The 19,470-nt window shown below is 40.3% G+C and overlaps 1 protein-coding gene across 1 annotated transcript in view; it reads right to left on the bottom strand.

Annotated features, from left to right (window-relative positions):
• The window catches only part of Slc2a13 (solute carrier family 2 member 13), a 198,251-nt gene that overhangs the window by 62,117 nt on the left and 116,664 nt on the right, over positions 1 to 19,470 (bottom strand). The window lies entirely within an intron of this gene.

The following is a 19,470-nucleotide window of genomic DNA, read 5'->3' as shown; positions in this document are numbered from 1 at the left end:
ACACACACACACACACACACACACACATCCATATCTATACTTGCATAACAGCCACATTATGGGCCAGGCAAATCAGTAAGGGAGACAAGGGAGTAAGGTAGAAAAGAAGAGAGAGAGGGAGGGAGGGAGAGGCATTAAAAAGGAATGTTGATGTTTCTGTCCCTGGTAGACAAAAATCAAGAATAAAAAACAAGTGTATGACTAAATAATAATGCTACAACAGAAAATAAATATGAAATACCCAAAGGTCAGAGGGCTTTAAGAGCTGGGAACATTTCTAGTGGTGAGGTGTGAGCCAAACGATCAAAGACATCTGCCAGACAAGAAAGAGATTTGACAGGGCGTAAGGACATTCCAGAGAGCCGCTTATTATTAAAGATCCACCAGGGTGTGGCTTTAACCATGACCTACTCTGTACAAGTACTTATACCGGGGTGTAGGAGCAGAGAGACAAGTCCTGTGAAAGGACATCTGAAAGACACAGAAGTCATCTAAAAATAGACATGTGGGGCAGTATTTCTGAATTCTCAAAACCAAAATTACCCTTGGGTTCATTTAACTAAATATAAAAACATTGGCACTGTTTAAAAATTAATTTTTTAAGATCAGTTTAGCCTCTTCCTATAAACTTCTGGTAAATAACCATCCCTACTCTTGAAAGAGGCTTAGGTCCTAGACAAGAAGCAAAAGAGGTCTTTTAAAGCCTACTGAAAGGTCAGTGTATTTCAGAGGAGTGAGTCAACCATGTAAACATGCAACTGTCCACGCTGGCGATAAGCATAATACGTACAGCAGCTGATGGCTGCAGGTAAGCACCGTGAGCTCGGCCTCTGAGGATACGACTAGGTTAATGTGGAAAGGAGGATAGCTGGCAGACGTGTTCGGCTTGTGTGTTTTGCCCGTATAAAGTCAAATCTAAAAACTCTTAAATTGCTCCAGTGGACTTAAATGGTATTCATTTGGAAAAGGTCAACTGACCCATTTGTAGAAAAATGGCTGTATACTTTATTTCTAACGAAAATATGCTGTCCCCATAAAAGTCCAAAGAATGCTGTAGTAAAAGCTACTAGTTCCTGAGAAAGTAACCGTAGTAGGCACATGTCAGACATGTATTATCCACAGTGCATAACGACCTCCTCTGTCATTCAGCCTGACTGCAACTTCCGATGTTTCAGCTTCCTTATTAAATTGTCACCCAGTTGCCTACATGTGCCAGGCACTATTCCAGGAGCGAGGACACACAGATTCTGGAATAAACCGTGAATTCTTTGCCCTTATAGAGTTGATCTGGATAACACTCTGCGACGGCTAAGTCGCTGACCCCTCTACTGGCGCTTGTCTCCTCATTCACTGTTTTCTATCTCGTGCCTTTTCCTTGCTCAATAAAGACTACAAAACCCTAAATAGCCTTGCTCCTCTCTCATTCCATCTTACCCACTGGGCAAAGGCACGCATACACAAGTGCAAACAAACACCTGGCTTTTCTGTGCCTTTACCTGCCAAGGCTAAGGAGCTGGAAGAAGCTCACCAACCTTAAACACAGCCTCAACCAGACAAAGTGTTAAGCATTTTCTCCAGTTAATTGTACACAGGACTAGTTCAGTTACTCTGTATGAACACTGTCTCAACTTCCCACTGTCTTCACATTTTCAGTGCGTCATTTTCCTGTACAATGCAAGTGACTGCACTCCAACCTTACAAAGAAAGTAAACGGCAGCCGAGAGCGACTTTGTTACCTGTCCTACAGAAACACACAGCCATCCATCCTGTCCTATTTGTTGAGTTACAGAGAGGAGCTGCTCTCCACTAGGGCCAATTTGTCTAAGCTTTCAGATTTCATCTCAGACCCTTTTAATTTTTTGCCCCTTCTTTCTCTTACCCGCACAGTGTCTTCAGGTAGAAGTTTAATCAATTTGAAATTTCCTTTTTTTTCAACCCCAGCATCTGAAGGTATGTATCTGCTTCTAAGCACTGCTTCTGCTGCATATTCATTTTCATTCACCATGAAGTATTTCCTAATTTCTCTTCCATCTTCTGTGACTTCTTGGCTATTTAGGAGTTGGCCCCTTGAACAAGAAGAATCTGAACACAGGCCTTGGAGAGTTTCCCCAAGTACACTGCATTAGATTATGTCCTGTGGTTCTCCAAGCATATTTCTGTGTTAGTGTTCTGTGAGCCTCTAGGTTTGTTTTTTTTTTTTTTTTTTTTTGGGCAGAACCAGGGATTGAACTCAGGCCCTTGTGCTTGCCAGGGAAGCACTTATTCCATGGAGCCATCTCCCCGGCCCTGGGTATTCATTTTTAAAGGCTCCCATGTGATGTAAAAGTTTGGTTAAATAACTCCATCATGCTTTTCTCTTTCTGCTACACTGACTTTCTTATGGGTGTCGCTTATTATCGCTGAGTTGGACACATCTTATTTCACAGTGGAAACTGAAACATTAGGCATAAACGTTTTTAGTTTTAAACTCGCACATCAGCCACATCTGTCTTCAAGGATCTGAAAAAGAAGGGCTCCAGGTCACCCGCCAAGCAGAGCGCTCGGCCACACTGTCTCCAGCCGAACCCAGAATCAACACTTGGTGCCACAGGCTATTTCCTTCTCTCTCGCAGAACATACACCATAGTTCATGTGAATCTCAAACCTTCCTGGTATTAAAAACAGCATGAAAAACTGACCTTTCTGTTCTTCTACTCTGTCCTTCAATGCTAATTTATGGGCTTATTTCAATGAAAAGAGGTCAAGGATTAAAAAGGTTCTGGTTTTCCAGCCATGAGGCAGCAGGTCTCTGTGTGGGAACTGACGTTGCCTGACCTGGACTCAGAGCTCAGACTTCCGCAGGCAAAATGCGATTTTCTGCTATTCCCTCGTCACTGACCTGAACTACCCATTCCTCCAAATAGAACAAGTTCAATTTTGACATTTATTCATTTATTTATTTTTTAAATGTATTTGTTACAGGGTCTACATGGTCTCATTACACAGATTGGACTTGTAATGATCCTCCTTTTTCAGCTTTCCAAGCTCTGGGATTAATTGGAGCGTGCCACCATGCCCAGTCTCAATCACCCAGTCTCAATCGCCTTCTCAGTGTGCTCCAGGGGCATGGTGGCCCGGTATGCTGGGGATAGAACCCCGGTCCCTGCACCTGCCTAAGCAGGCGCTTTAACCATTGAGCTATCTGTCTGGTCCTTAATTTGACATCTTTTAAAAGCTTTAAATACCCCGGGAATTTGTTAATTGACATTTTACAGAAGACATATAACTATGGTTCTGAAATGGCATTTGAAAAAAAAATTTTTTAGAAGTGGTTAGCTATACTTCTCACTCATGAATTGCTCTTTAAGACTTTCTTGAATATAACCTGATAAATTTATGTACAGGTTTCTAAATATAAAAACTGAGGACTTAAATACACTGGCACAAAAATCATTCCTTGTGAGAATATTCCAAATAGATTAAAAGGTTTACTTTCTTACAGTATCAAGCCTGCTTTTGATCTTTTACAGTATAATTTAAGGGGAATTATAAATTATGGACATCAAATTTTCCATTGCAACAGGAAATGAATGAACCCTAAGACCCTTGTACTTCCAGGAGTCTATGTAAAAGAAAGATAAAACACATAAAATCCACACACACTTTAACAAAGGAGAAATAAAATGCTGTAATATCTCAAAAATACTGACTTTAAAAGCAAAAATACCATATAGTTGTGCTTTATTTTAAACATTCAAAAAAAATGAATTAGGAAGGTATTTACAAATGGACTATGATTTATAAAAAGAATTGCTGAATCAATTTTAATAATGGGGGTTCTCTCCTATTGATGTACAGTAAGTGCTAAAGTTGGTGGAAGTGACCCTCTGCTTTGCTCTGAGCACACCTTTTTAGTAAAACTTATGATGCTTTTCCCTGTTCCTAAGATTCTAGGCCGTGAGAAGCTACAGGACAAGCCCCCGCTGCACTTCTGCGCCTGAAGAGCAGCTCTGTGGCCCCTGCCGGCTAGACCCCAGTGTGGGCTTCCGGGGGGCCTTGCTTCCCAGCAGCTCCATCAAGGCAGACCCTGAACCACTTCTGCCCATTTATGGAGGAAAAAGTTGGGCAGTGTGTGGACTGAGGTGAGTGTGTCATTTCTAGAATGAAAGAGGAGCCTCACTTTTAAAGTGGTAGAGGCCCAAGTTGCCACTGTCAGATATTCAACCATCAGCCAAACTGACACAGGTTAATAACATTGATAATTCGCTCTCATCGACACCAACTGCCCAAAGCCTCAGGAAAGCAGGGGCCCCCTTTAAAACACAGGCTGCAAATCCTCAGGGTCAGAGCACATCACAAACTCTAGAGAGAATTTATGGTAACTGTGTGCAACATCAAGCCCTGGTGTGCAGGAGCGCAGGCTGGAGCCAATGCTACTGCGAGGCGGGAGCCGAGGAAACACCAGAAAGTCCCGGGAGCTGGAGCGCCCACTCTCAACAGCAACTGCACGAGGAACCAAACGGCTCTTTTCTCGCTAGGGAAGATTTATCTTTTCAATCTCTGACCTTCCTTTTTAGTGGTAGGGACAAATATGTACTCACATATTTAAAGCAAGTGTGATTCTCAAGCTGTCAAATGTTTTAATGAGGGTGAATGAGCAGAAGAGGCGCCATCTTCCTAAGGGAGAGAAGCGCCGGCCTACTTGCACTTGCTCAGTTGCTCCATCTCACCCAGGGCCCTCAGGAAATGAACCCTCTTCTCTAGCCTCAGAAAAATCTTTTAAAAATTGATTTGGTTTCATTTAAAACGTTTTTAGTTTCTCTTCTGTGAAGTCGAGTGTGAATCAACCCTCCAGAAAGCGGTCCATTTGTTTTTAAAGTCTCTCATTAAACCTAACGAGACGAAGCATGGAGATCAGTGTCTCCTGCCTCCCACATCGATCAGTGTCAGAAAATAAATGGTGGAAATGCGGGCGTCACGACAATCCGCTGTTGCCATCCAACCATCTACTGCCTTTCTCTACAGTTCGTTGTGCTCGTGAATTCTGCATTCTCTGCAAGCAAACTGGAGCCTGGCCGTGCAACAGTATCGACAGCCATCCCAAACTTGCCACGCATTCCTGTCTTTCTCCTCCTTCCCCCATGCCAGTAGGTGACGTGGAACCTGACTTTCTAGGGCATGGTGCCTTGACCAGAAGCAGGCATCATGCAGAACATCAGCCTTCTTTCCCTGCCACAGAGCACCTGTCATGTGAATTATATTAAGAATGAACTTCTTAGAATTAAAAAAAAAAAAAAAGCAATCTGATGACTAAAAATTAACTTTAAAAGCTGTGAGGTCCATTGGTAATGACTCCATGAAGTGAAGCATGCCTTAACACTCCACTAAAGGGGCTTCCACAGATTGCTGGTGATCCTCTAATCATCATCGTCTAATTACATCTTTGGTTCAAATTTTAATTTACCACTTGGTGAAAATTTCCTGAAAATGTTCCTCTTCCTAAGATGCGCCACCCTCTGTGTTCCCTGACACTACTTTCCTCCCTGTTTCTCCATCTCTCTGCTGGTTCTGGTAAGTCTTCTATGACTCTTCCAGAAACATCTATCTAACCTTACCGTTGACTACAACCTATACACCAAGATCTCACTCAGGCCCCCCTTCCTCCACTTTCTTCCCCTCTCAGTGTGCCAGACCCATGTTTAAATGCCCAGTTATCTGGATATTTTACAGATATTTCAAACTCAACTTACCTAAAGTTCAATTTTTCTCTTTCTTGTCAAACCTACCCCATATCTAAAATCCGGAGCATGGTCCTAGACTACCAATGTTTTAAAAGCCACCAACTAGAGATTCTTACTCTTTCAATTCCCATCTGACTCCTTCCAGCACTTTTCCAATGAGTCATCCTGCTTTCACAGTTCATCTGCTCCATTCTCCATGCTGAGTTAAATCCCAGCCAATAAGACAACCAGGTCCCTGATTGTCTTCAACTCTTCTTGCTGCTTCTGGGCAGGAGTCATGGGCCCTTGCCAGTGCAGAGAAACTAAGGATTTAGAGTGTGACATGACATGCTGTCATACTTTTCCTCATGGCGTTTTCTCTATACTGCTTGATTCAAGTCATAAACTGCTGTTTACAGGTCAAACCCATACACAACTGTGTAGAACACTCTGGAACATGGGCATTCTTAGAAGCTAAAGATCAAATTTGATTTCTGAGTTAGAAGAATTGATAAATTTATAGTATCATGGCCTAGAAATTAAAAAGCAATAGGCTGTAACTTTTAATAACTGATTATCAAATTTTATAATAAATTCTTTAGTTGCTTCCATTTTATTTCAAGAGAGTGTACCAATAGTCTTTAAAAGAGGGGAAAGAGAGTTCTATTTGCCATGTTGGTCAGCTCCATTGGGGTGAAATGGTTCCCTACACTAAATGAGTGTTTAAGTTAAAAACAAAAACCTCAAGTTTGCAAATGTAGGATGACATGCATATTTATAGGTAAATACATGATACTCTATGTCTATATAATACATATGCATTTATATATAATTTCTGTCTTAATAAATTTGGAAGTAAAATCAGATTTCTATATAATTTTATAATCAGCACACATAAATACAGTCTAGTGTGCAATATACTACCTTTAAAGAAAAAATAGTTACTAATCTCTGTTTTACATTATGAAAGGGTTAAAAAAAAGTTAGAAGGGATATTTAAGAGACTGGAATTTTTAGCTTTGCAAATAAGTAGACCTTATTCAACTTGTATTTCTAGATATGAAAAGGATTGTGGAAGGTATATGAAGTGAAAAGTGAGTTTTGCCTCAAAGAAATAATCAGGCCCTAGAAGGACATTTGATTTGTAAACTGTATCCTGTGAGACAGGGAAAATGACATAGCGCAAATTCATTCCTGGATACCAGCAGGTCCCGTGATCGCAGGAACTCTCCTTAGTCTCAACGTCCTGTGCTCTTATAATGAGATTCAGACACTCTGAGAGAGTTTCACAAAATTAACAGATTTTAAGGTAGATGAAACCAGCAGCAATCAGTAGAGTGGTGTTGGGAGTGTATCAAAACAGGAAAGTCAGCATATGCAGCGTTTCCATAGGAAACTGTTCAGTACACATGCATAATTCATCTCCACTAGGGGAGGGAGATGAGAGGAGAAGGGCTTATTAACTTCATTTTCTCATCTGCGGGTACAGACGTAGTCTAATTTGCCCAAAGGTATTGCTTTTTAAGGGCATTTCATTTGTATTTGCTTATTGCCTTAAATGACTTTTTTCATGTTCATCTACCTGTGTAATAGAGGCCTTAAAAATGACCACCCCAAACAAAATAAAGTAACACCAATGATTTATATTAGAACAGATGTGCAGATTCAAACCATGTGGGTAAGATCTGATGTTCATAGGAAAACCAATAAAGTAAACACTTTACAATGACTTTACTTTTCTTAGGCATGGCTTTCACATGTTGATGGTACTAAAATCAATGGAACATTAATTTCTGAGCTGAAGAAAGGCTAATTAATGAAAATAAATGAACAAAATTAATAAAATGAGAAAACTTGAACTTGAAGTCCCAGATAGATAACCATCAAAAACACATTTCAGAGAGTGAATCTTGATTTCAGTGAATGAATGAAACTCTCTCTCTCTCTCTCTCTCTCTCTCTCTCTCTCCCTCACACACACACACACACACACACACACAGGTTACTGGGGATTATCCCAGGGCATGTGTGCTCAACTATATCTCCAGAGGCATTAACCCCCTGTTTTGGAGAGAGGGTCTCCTTAACTCACTCAGTAGCCTAGGTTAGGCTCAAAATTGTGATCTTCCTACCTCTGCCTCCTAGTGCTGAGATTTTACAAGTATGTCTGGCCCAGCCCAAAATAGCTAGTTTTTGGATCCCGTGGCTATTGATCATAAAGAATTAAGCATTATTATGAAGGATGCTTCCCAAATGGTATGTAGCATTCTCTCCTGCCAACAGTATCAGACTGCATGGATATTAAATTTCAGAATGAAGAGTATAGTGGTTAACAGCCAGGTTCTGCAGAAAGAGTCATCGTTTTTAGTTAAAGCTTGGTTCAACAGTTGGCCAAACCATGTGACCTCCAAAATTCCCTTAACATTTTATGCCTCAGAGTCATTGGTAAAATGGGGGAAATGATAGCATTTAGCTCAGTCTTGCAGAGAAGAGAATCCACAAAGCCCCCGTGAAGTGACTGGCATAATGTTAGCCATGTAATAAATACAGCTGCCAAGATTCTTCTTCTCAACAGATGAGCAAAGTATTCATTCACTCAAATCACTCATTTGGAACAAAAACACTATAATAGACAACTATTTCACTGTTTTAAAGGCCAAAGAAACAGGGCAATGAAAGAGATTTTGACTCTCTTGCAGAGATACATATAAAATATTTAAAGTAATAATATTTCTTGCCCTCTTCAAAGTTGGCCTCAGACTTCTAATAACTATAAAATGAATTACACACCATGAAAGTAGGTATAGTCTTCTGGGTCAACTAGCTTACCCTTTCTGTTTTTAAGTAGAATCACGAATGAATGTCCTTTACAGGTGACATATTTTACAGCTTGGCAGTGTGGTAAAGATGACCAAAGGTCTGCACGGTTGTTCTTTCCTTCTTCCTTTGTATGACAGGCACACTGCAACCCCATCCCCCTTGCCTAACTGTTGAATGAAAAAATGCATTTCCTTAGCTGTATTAGAACTATATGTGGCCACAGGACTAACACTGGCCACTAACTAGCAGGTGTGGCATTTCAGGAAGAGTTCAAAGAAAGTGGCAGTTCAGCAGAGAAGCACTGATGTTGGATAGATACTCTGTCCATCTGCCGCACCTCTTAGACAGCATGGGGGAGCCCGTATCCACTGGCAAGCTGACTTGAGAAGGACACTTATATGGGACAACAAAAGGATAAGAGCCTAGATTTTAGATAACATGACATGTAGCACAAGGTTTCAAATGCCTGACCTTTGAATTTGTATTACAAGACAGACATTTTTATCGCTTAAGCCTCTGTAATTCTGAGTTCTTTTGTCATTTACAGACTAAGACCATTTCTGACACTAGTAATCTTATGAATATGTAAAATATTTTCTTCTAACTATATTTTAAAACACCAGCTTCTACCAAAATCCCAATATTTCTCTAAATATACAGGACTTGTGTATGGGTTCAAACTGTAAATAAAAGACTTAGGACATTGCATACTTCCAAAAAGAGGTATCATCTCACACCATGTTTTCTTTTTCCTTCCTCCTTTTTTTTTTGTCTTTTTTGAGACAAGGTCCGGCCATGCAGTTCAGGCTGGCCCTGATCTCCCTTTCTGGGCTGATCTTGAACTCACAATGATCCTCCCACCTCAGCCTCCTGAGTGTAGATCACCATGCCTAGCCTACACCACATTTTCGTAACAGCGGGCACAAACCTGCTAGATGGAGAGCGTTGCATAATACATGCTGGATGCGAGAACAACAGCACAGAGACCCAAGTAGTCTTAGGGTACATCCCACTGCAGAGTACTAGTGCTGATTCTCCCCAGTGCCTCAGTCCAAGTCCAATGGTAAATGAGGCATTCAGCAAGCACCTTGGCTATTCAAATTAATTGGACCCCAGGAAAGGTGACCTGAAAGTATCAGTCACAATGTCTCACCCCATTAATCTTACCCCGTGAAGACTGGCTGAGCCTCCATCCTGGGAACTGCCTCTCCATAGGCTCAGTAATTAATGACAAGGAGGATGACTGCTCCACCTGGGGAAGGTTATTTGGCTTGTGCACCCCATGACTGCATCTATCTTAACCCAAAACTTTTTTGATTGAGGTGATAAAGTAGTTTCTACAGTTCTTCCTCTCAAAGGAATTTGGGCACTTAAGTTGCTTTTTTTAGTGCTACTATTTCTGTTTTTCTAATTTCTCTCTGACAAAATAATTACTAAGTTTGTCTCTCCTAAAGTTTCACAGATAGATATTTATTTGAGCTTCATTTATGTGTAAATTTTTAGCCTTCCCTGTATTTGTTTCAATTGTAGGTTCTGTCCTTCAGTGCTTTCAATCTTCAGAGAACTTGTAAATCCTAAGAGACTTTCAGAAGTACATTGTACTACCTCATTGACATCCCTGTGCATCTCCCTGCGTTGGCCTGGCAAACTCCAGCTACTTCACTGCCCACGTGTGGGAAGCCTGAGAGAATAACTCAGGAAACAATGGACTAGTCAGCGGGTGGACATCAGAGCCAGAATGGACTTAGAATTAGGTGAACTGCTTTTAAAAATATTGACTTCCTTTCTTGCATTAAAATACTGTCAGTAATTTAGGTAGTAAGTAAAACAAAGCAGCCAATAGATACTGACAAAGTTAATTTTTAGCAAGTGCATCAGTAATTCCTCTTGCAATTCTTGTGCAGCTGAACTGAGCCATAACACTGTGCCCATATAGGAATGGCAGAGTACTTTGGTTCCCAGTGGAATTGCGACAGAAAAGCAAGAATATTAACTTAGAATGTTCAGATTTCTGAAATCCACTCTAGTTATATAAAGCACACTAGAGAGGGCTGGGGAGATAGCTCAGTAGAATAAGCACCTGCCGGGAAATCTCAGGGTCCTGAGTTCAATCCCTGGTACAAAAAAAAAAAAAAAAAAGCACATTAGAACACAAATCCATATAGTAATATGAAAGGAGAATATCAGTATATGGTAATTGTTAAGAATTAAGACTTTAAGACAGGTAGGTGGTGGTGGTGCATGCTTGTAATTCCAGCTACTCAGATAGCTAAAGCAAGATTGCAAAGCCAGATGGGACGACTTAGTGGGAGTCAGTCTCAAAACACAATTTCAAAAGGATTGGTTACATAGCTCAGTGCACAGCTCTGGTTCAACCTTCACTGCTGCGATAAAAACAAAATGCGAACAGTTATGTATGAGTTTATCCATAGTACAACTAACCATTATATGAATATAGATATTCTACAGTTTTGCCAAATTGCATACAGAGGCCAAGGTTTGCTGTTTTGGAAGGTAAGATAATATCTTCACTTTCAAATGTTCACTAAACTTTTGTGAAATTATCTATTGCCACAATCACATATTAATCTTAAAATGATAAAAATGAGGGCCAGCGAGACAGCTCAGCGGTCTGAAGTGCCTGCTTAGGCAAGCTTAGGCAAGTGTGCAGGGACTGTGGTTCGATCTCTGGCACCACATGTTATGCCAGCCCCACCCCAAAGTGGGCCGAGCCAGCCACCAAAAAAAAGAGAAAAATGAGAAATTAGAAAGGGCTAAATATTTATAATCCACAAAACTAAAATGTTTACATAAATCTTAATTTAAATTTATTAAAATAGAATAAACATTCTAACTGATTCCCAAAGGAGTATAAAATACTTTAACTTCTCTTTTGATTCGTTAAATAAACATCATGGATTGATGATGTCATAATCAAGTCAGACAAAAAAAAAGCAAGGAAAATGAAACTGAACATTTAATAACAAATTCTGACGCAGCTGAGCCTTTATTTATGATGTTGATAATTATAGAACTGAGCAGACTTGGTATGGTGGGGCAGGGCTGTGAGCGTAGCAGGAGGCCAAGGAAGGCCAACTGGCAAGGCTGAATGCCAGTCTGAGCTCCACAGTGAGTTCAAGGCTGTGTGAACTACACAGTGAGACCTAGTCTCAAAAAAGAAAAAAGCAGTGCGCATCTTTTGGATAGTAAAGGTCAGAGATTTATTAAACTACCTTCATGTTAGTTTAATATTCATCACCATTTCCAAAAAATGTGCTCCTGGAGGAAATTGCTTCAAGAATGATATAGCCTTCAATATGAAATGTCAGAAGTAACAGGTTCCAACAATAACTATTAACTATACCATGTAGATACACTTGTAGCAAACCACACTAGATATACCAAGTGAAAATCAGGGAAATGAAGGGTGCAATTACATTATTAAGGACATATAATGTGGAATATTTGAGACACACTGAGCTTTGAGTCACTGATGACTGTAAATTCAATTCTCCTACACAGTTTAAAAATAAGATTTTAAACTTTTTTTCCCCAAATGACAAACTCATTATTTCCCCCAGTCAAGAAAGATATTCTTCACCCTTGCCTTAAAACACAGGTTATAGACAACTGCACACAAGCAGCTCTTTCTTGTGCACACTGAAACTCCTTGAAGATGCAAACTGCATCTTATTATACCCTTTATTTCTTACCATCTCAGGACTATGGAGGGTTGGAAAAATGACATAGAATCTGTCTTCAATTACAAGAGGAATTTCAGTTTAGAAAGGTCCTAACAGGTGTGAGTGTGGGTAAGGTAAAGTGCATGCAGTGGTTACTGATCAACACTATTTGTTTAAAGTTTGCATAGGACGACTAGGGTAGCAAAGAGTGGTGTCTTGTTCAGTTCATGAATTGGTGTTTCCATGCGACATCGCCGAGTCTCCTGGGGAGAAGTAAAAATGAACCAGTCTTTTCTATTGCTCTGGGAAACCCTGGTCAAATCTCCTTTAGTGGGTCTAAAGTCCTGTTAACAGTACCACACAAATTGTGACTATAATCAATTGTAAATATGACTAAAATCCACAGGCAGTCTCAAGAACACAACAAAACAAAAAGATTAAAAAAATGTGCATCACAAAATTACTGGGATGTGTAATGTTTTAATACTACTTTAGGAAATAAGGAAAACTTGTCCATTCACTATGCCTGAAAGAAAGAAACAGCCCTCTCGCTACTGTCAGTGCCAACTATGTCTCCTAAAGGGTGATACAAGGGGCCAGAACACCCTGCCCCTGGAAGCAGATGCGTCTTATGCTCACAAGGAATGATGCTGAGCACAGGCCACCCCGTGGTGCCTACTGCACTCCCTGTGTGGGAGTCCAGGCTACACATATGTTTTGAAAAATAAAGAAAACTAACCTACCTTACTGCTAGAAGTTTGAACTAACGTGGCTGACATCAAAACATTTAATGTATACCACCATCTCTAGAACTAGTTTCTCTCTCTGTCCCCAAACTTCTAACACCACTTCTTCAACAGGCTTACTATGTTCACAACAGGGCTATAATCCATACGTCTCACTTTCTGGGTGGTTCTGAACTTGTGGTGTTCCAAGCCAGTGGGAATGTGTTAAAAGTAAGAGTGGAAAAAGGCAATCATCCCAAACCTTGACAAGGGATTTATACAGGTGGCCTTTACATGTCTAAGCTGAGTGACTATTTTCATAAATGCTTCTTGTTTAAATTTGTTTAAAGTGTTCTAAGGTCACTATAGCATGGTATTAATCATGGTAATCTCTCACTTTGCCAGACCAGAGTTGCTGAGAAGGTAAAGTGACAGGAAATAATTTTTATAAGACAAGTCCTATAATCTGCCCCTGTCTATCAATTTGTATATAAGCCCAGAACTTGTCTGTTACACAGTGAGTTCTTACTATGGAATATCCTGAAAGACGTTTAATGTCATTTCAATGAAATGGCTCACCCTGCAGCTTGATCACTATGATGACTCCGGTTTTAAGGATTTTCATTACCTAGTATTGAGTTTTGAGGGAGAGTTTTGTTTAAATAAAAACCTAGTGTTTAAATATCTGCACTACAGTATGTGGGACTATAAAACCCTTTTGCTTGGCATCTCTACAATTTGCATAGAATTTTGGCAATACTGATACATGGTCAATATGGGTTTGACTGAGGGTGGGAAGCAGACAGCAAAATGGACTGTACACAGAAAACTCTACATCTTGGTTTTCTTAATAAAACTGGCTAATAATTGTATTTCCCTATTAGGAACATTTAAAAGTAAGATGAAATAATATTCATAAGAAATATGGAATGATTCTTGGATGAAGTACAGGCTTAATTAAGAAACTTATTATTTTAAAATAAAAGGCATGATCGCATCATGGACCCCAATCTCAGCATGCCAGCTGGGATCACATAGCTCTCTAAATGCCCACAAAACAGAATGGCCACATAATTTCCTCCTAAACCTTTGCCTTTTACACTTAACATCTCCAGAGATACCGCTATCCCCATGCTCACCATCATGGAATAACTACAGGCACCTTCTCTCTGGGGTGCTAGACTCTTCTGGTGCACACCACGTGCTCACCAATAAACCCTTTCTAAACTTGGATGTGATCATGTCATCTCAGTGTCCTGATACAGAATGGTCCCCTTTCCCATTCAGGGCTTGACGTAGTACTCATAAAGACTTTGCCTTTTCTTCTGCTGCTTCTCCTGACTGGTACTCATTCTCAGTAGGGGATTACACTGCACAATTCCCTGAAGAGCACATTGTTTTTAACTTCTCAGCCTTCGCACAGCCTGCCTCATGCCCTGGGACTTCTCCATCACTCTGAGAAACTCCTACACAGCCTTAAAGAATTGCAGCAAGCTCCTCTATTAAAAGGTCTTTAATACAGGGCCCAAAAATTTCAAGGAAAAAAAAATCACATATGTATTTCTTTACCTAACTGCTAAAATTTAGCAGTTCCTTCAATTATTAATATAGGCAATAAACTATTGGTAACAGTAGAAGTCACCTACTTTCATATTTCATTACAAAAGTGGCAGCAATCTCCAAATACTATTTATGCTTATGCTAATTTTAAAACATAGTATCAGACTATAGCTAAATCTGTTAATATGCTAATAAACACATGTATTGTTACACAAGTTCATTTTTAAAAGCATTTTGGCAACCTTATATCAATGTAACTTATTTCTTCTGTATACCTATGAAAATTATTTTATTCAGGTACAAATATTACTCCATGATGAAGTCCATAATATTGTTAACACTATGAGCTCCCATGTGAAGCCTGCCGTGATGGCCCCAGGAGACGTGAGTTATGTCAGGCCAAGCTCAGAATATCCATCAGCCTTATTACACTGCTCTGCAGTTCCACATCTCCATTATTCTCCCTGATAGCTGTGAGCTTCATAAAGAGTGAAGCTTCTCCTTTTTAAAAAAATTCCCAATATCTCTTCTACTACTATAATTTTCAAAAATGTTCTTTAAAGGAATGAACTGTGTATAAAAGCATTTAAGTAGCTTCTGAAAATGTTGTATTTCTGCTCATTAAACTGTTGAATGTCAGGTTGTCTAGAACACATGAACTCAGTTTGTTAGCCTTCCAATTTAGTATTAAATATATAACTTGGATATTATAGTCCAAGAAATATGTAACGCTTGTATGACAATTACTTATTCACATTAGGAAACGATACCACCATGCAACAGCCCAAAGCCTTTCCAAAGCATGCTCTGAACACCACAGGACCATCCCGTCCTGAGGTCTCCAGGCCTGACCTTTGGGGTCTGCTCGGAGACAGAATCACTCACCATCGGTACAACTGGAAGTGAATTTTGAAAAATAGTTCAGAAGTTTCCTAAACTGACAACTCTTTTATAGCAACAAAGTATTGCCAAACTTCCTAAAACATATGCCAGGCTTTCCAGATGCAACCACTTGAGGTAGAAAACTGTAACAAAAAAACCTCCTTTAGTCAGCGCTACCCTTCTTCTAAACCAAGCCCTGATCCTCCCATCCAGACACTGAGCCCACCAAAATAGTAGTTTGCAGAGTTACTGCCACAGAAGACATTCCTTTAACCAGCTTGATTCACTTTGTTTAAAAAAATAAATAAACCCGACCCATAAACAGTAATTATTTTCCTACCATTCTGGTAAGAAAAGCATAAACAGTACAACTATGCAGTGGAAAATACTTCAGTTTAACAAACTGGAATGTTTAAATGTTAACACATGAACTCATTCAGTATGATTTACAAAAAAATGGTCCCTGTTTTATTTAAATTAGTACAGTTGAGTGTTTCGGGTACCTCGTTTGCTATTTATATTTTTGGCAAAGTGTTCTTGGCCTTTATCATAAGGAAATACACCACAGGTTAGGATTATCGCCTGTTACTGTCACAATACGGGGCAGTTCATCCTTTTTGTTTACACAGAGACACAATGGAGAGGACTGAGTTGAAATGTGGCCAGCACTCCAAGCTGGTGTCAAATGCCCACTGCACTGGCCAGAGTTCCCGAATCAGAATTCAGTCCTGTGCACTGTCTAAGGCACATTTTTTTTCCTCTTTACTTTTTCTATATTATCTCAAATCTAACTGTGCAGATTCAGAACAGCTTTACTCAAAAGCTTTTTTAATTCAAACAGAATGAAAATGACATTCAAAGAAGAGTGTAAGTGGAAATAAACTCTAAGTGCTGTGTGGATTGTGTCTGTATGCTATTTAGCTGGAGAGAGAGAGAGAGGGCATCCAGTTTCTAAGACTTGTGTTTCCAAGATTTCTGATCCCACACTTCTCTCACCCTGAGTACTCTCATGCTTGTAAAACATTTATTCTTCTGTCATCCAAGCAATCACCCAACCCAGTCATCATCTTTCAAGCTCGCTCAGGTCTATTTCCACTGCCACCATTGAGACTGCATTATTTCTTTCCTTTTCTTTTTGTATTTTCGTAAGGACCTACAGGGTCTACAGGGTCTCACTACATAGATCAGACTTGTAGTAATCTGCCTGTGTTCAGCCTCCCAAGAGCTGGGATTACAGACATGCGCCACCATGCCCAGTCTCAATCGTCCCGTCAGTGTGCCCTGGGAGGTGGGGCTGGTGGGGCTGGCATGGTAGGCTGGGGATCAAACCTCCGACCCCTGTATCTGCCTAAGCAGGCGCTTTAATCCACTGAGCTATCTGGCCGGCCTTGAGACTGCATTATTTCTTGCCTGGGCAGTTAAGTTCTTTTATCTTGTCCCTCTTCAATACCCTTTACATTCCTCTAGTCAATTCTGCCCTCTGAGGCCAGAATGATCCTTTACAAATACAAATCTAATTATGCCATTTTTATCCTACTGCCTTCTTGTATAGTAAGACGATGTTCAAAACTCTCACAGTCTGTAACGGTTTAGGTACATTTTGTCCTCAGCTTGCTACCCAGGAAATCTCTGCGCCATTCTCTGTCTTGCTGCTATGACCTCGTCTTTCTGGACAGTTCCTTAACTCTCTGCTTGGGAGCTATGTGCATGGTGTGGTGCCCACTCTCCCTGCAGTGCTCCTTTCCTCCATTCTTCGTACACCCATTCATTAGACTCCACCTTGACTTTTAGCTTCCCCAAAAGGCCAGGAATCCTGCCATTGTGAGGGCTTTGCAAGTTTTTGGTCAAAAGCTCAGATATTAAAATAGTTCAAGGAGAACTCAAGTAATAATCTGAGTTGTATGATGAAGCATACAAGGCTGGAGTCAGAGAAAAGGCAGTGTAGTGACTACAAAGTTATTACTTTCTTGTAAGAAGCATACTGCTTTCCAAAACTAGTATCACCACCATAGAAAAATTAACATATGAAGCCAGTTTACCCATTAGATGTTTAGGATCTTCATATACAGAGGAAAACATGAAAATATCACTATTTGGAAAAAGGGCCACCTTGAAGATCTTTATACTCTTGGTTTAGCAATGTTCAAGAAAGAAGAAAACAGAATGAAAGGAAGCTGATGTCACACACACAAAATTAATTAAAAGCACAGTTTTTTTGATCAGTATCTATTCAAATAAGGTCTAAACACATACATCTGAGAGGAGCTGAAAACATGCCAGCCAGTATGAAATTAGTAAAACTACTCAACTACTCAAATTACTGTAAGTGACAAAACTGTTTCCATGACCAAGACAGGAAGAACAGGGTCTACAAGGAATAGCAAGGGAAGCCTCTGTGTTGTTGCTTTTTTATGCTAGGACGAGTCCTCGAGAACTGTGTGAGCTAAAGGATGATGGTCTGTTTGGGGTCCAGACAAGAGAAGGCTACACAAATAAGCAGTCAGTATGCCCTAAAACAAGAACATGGCTTATTTGGACTTCTACTTTCTTAAAAGTAAGAAAGTCATAGGTTACATTAAATGCTTTCTACCGTGAATTGCCTCTTTTTTATGTGGGAGAAAAAGTATAAATAATGTAGAGGTCCTGTCCGTTTGACCAGGGAAGTACTTGTGGAATGGCAGAGTCACCAGGGTCCCAGTAAAGAGCTTAGTGATGAACCAGATGTCACCCCGTCTCTGCTTTAATTATCATGCATGCATAATAACTCACCATCCTTCAACTGCAGGCCAGCATTCCCAATAGCTACTCAATGTCCCCACTGAAGATAGTGCCCGGACAACTAAGGTTCAACACATTTAAAACTGTACCCGCGAGTTTGACTTGCCTCATCCAATCACCCCATTTCATTTCTATGCAACCCTCCACCTGTTTTCTCATGCAGGAATTGGGAATTATTCAGAGCTTCTTTCCATAGCTAATCAGGTATTGATTTATACTTCCTGCTGATTTTCTCTCCTGAAAACTCTCACTGAGAATGTGTCTCCTCTCGAGTCATAACAATAGTCCAGGCAAGCCCAATCTCTCTCAGCTCTCCACCTGAACACAGGCCTTCTGACCCACATGCCAGAGAGATGTTTAGAATGTAAAATTTGGGCAAGTCTCTTCTCTGCTTAAAATCCCTTGATGGCTTCATATTCTGGGACTTCATATTTTTAGGCTCTGCAGAAGCTGGCAAGGATCTATCTATCTAGCTAGCTAGCTAGCTCTTACAGGGACTTATTATGCAGCTGAGACTCATAGTGATCCTCCTGTTTTTCAGTATTTCCAGTGCTGGGATTACAGGCAGAGGCCACTACACCCAGACTTTGTGGCCAGCTCTGCCTGTCCTGGGGGGCGGCGCTGGTGTGGCATGTGGTGCTGGGGATAGAACCAATCCCTGTGCTTACCTAAGCTTGCCTAAGCAGGCACTTTAGTCCACTGAGCAATCTGGCCGGCCCCTGGCTCTGACCTATCTTAACAGTCTAATCTTCCTCTTTTCTAGTCTCATTAGCCTGCTTGCAGCTCCCTGCATTTGCCAGGCTCCCAATGCTCTGCAAGTTCTCCAAGTTGCTGTTCCTTCTGCCTGTACACTCTGTTCCCCTTCCAGGGCTCAGTTCCAATATCCCTTGCTCAGCTCTGCCCCAATTCCCATCTCTCCTCCAATGACAGATCTTATCAAATACATCAGCAGTATTTTAGGTATTTTCTGTATGTTAATATTTATCATTAAATATTATATCACTATAATCCTTTGAGTAGTGCTCCATAAATATTTTTGAATGGAATAATATAAAAAGCCCAGGGCAAAAGTACCTTGAAATTCTGTAACTGTCTACTTTAGGAAGCATTTGTCTGTTTAAAAATATTATCATGATTAAAAAATGTCAAGTATTGACATAAGTAATAACTAGGAAAGGTCTGACTCCTTAAAACTTGTATAGGTCTCAGATGAAAATATCATGAATTAAATATGAAAGGGAGAGGACAGTAGTAATTTGAGAGTGTGGCAGAAGGTCATTTCAGATGGACATGGTATGCCCTCAGAGATACATTATTCAGAGGA

This window comes from Octodon degus, unplaced genomic scaffold (assembly GCF_000260255.1).
Source record: "Octodon degus isolate 3935 unplaced genomic scaffold, OctDeg1.0 scaffold00021, whole genome shotgun sequence".
Classification (NCBI taxonomy): Eukaryota; Metazoa; Chordata; class Mammalia; order Rodentia; family Octodontidae; genus Octodon; species Octodon degus.
This window is presented reverse-complemented; position numbering and strand designations above follow the sequence as displayed.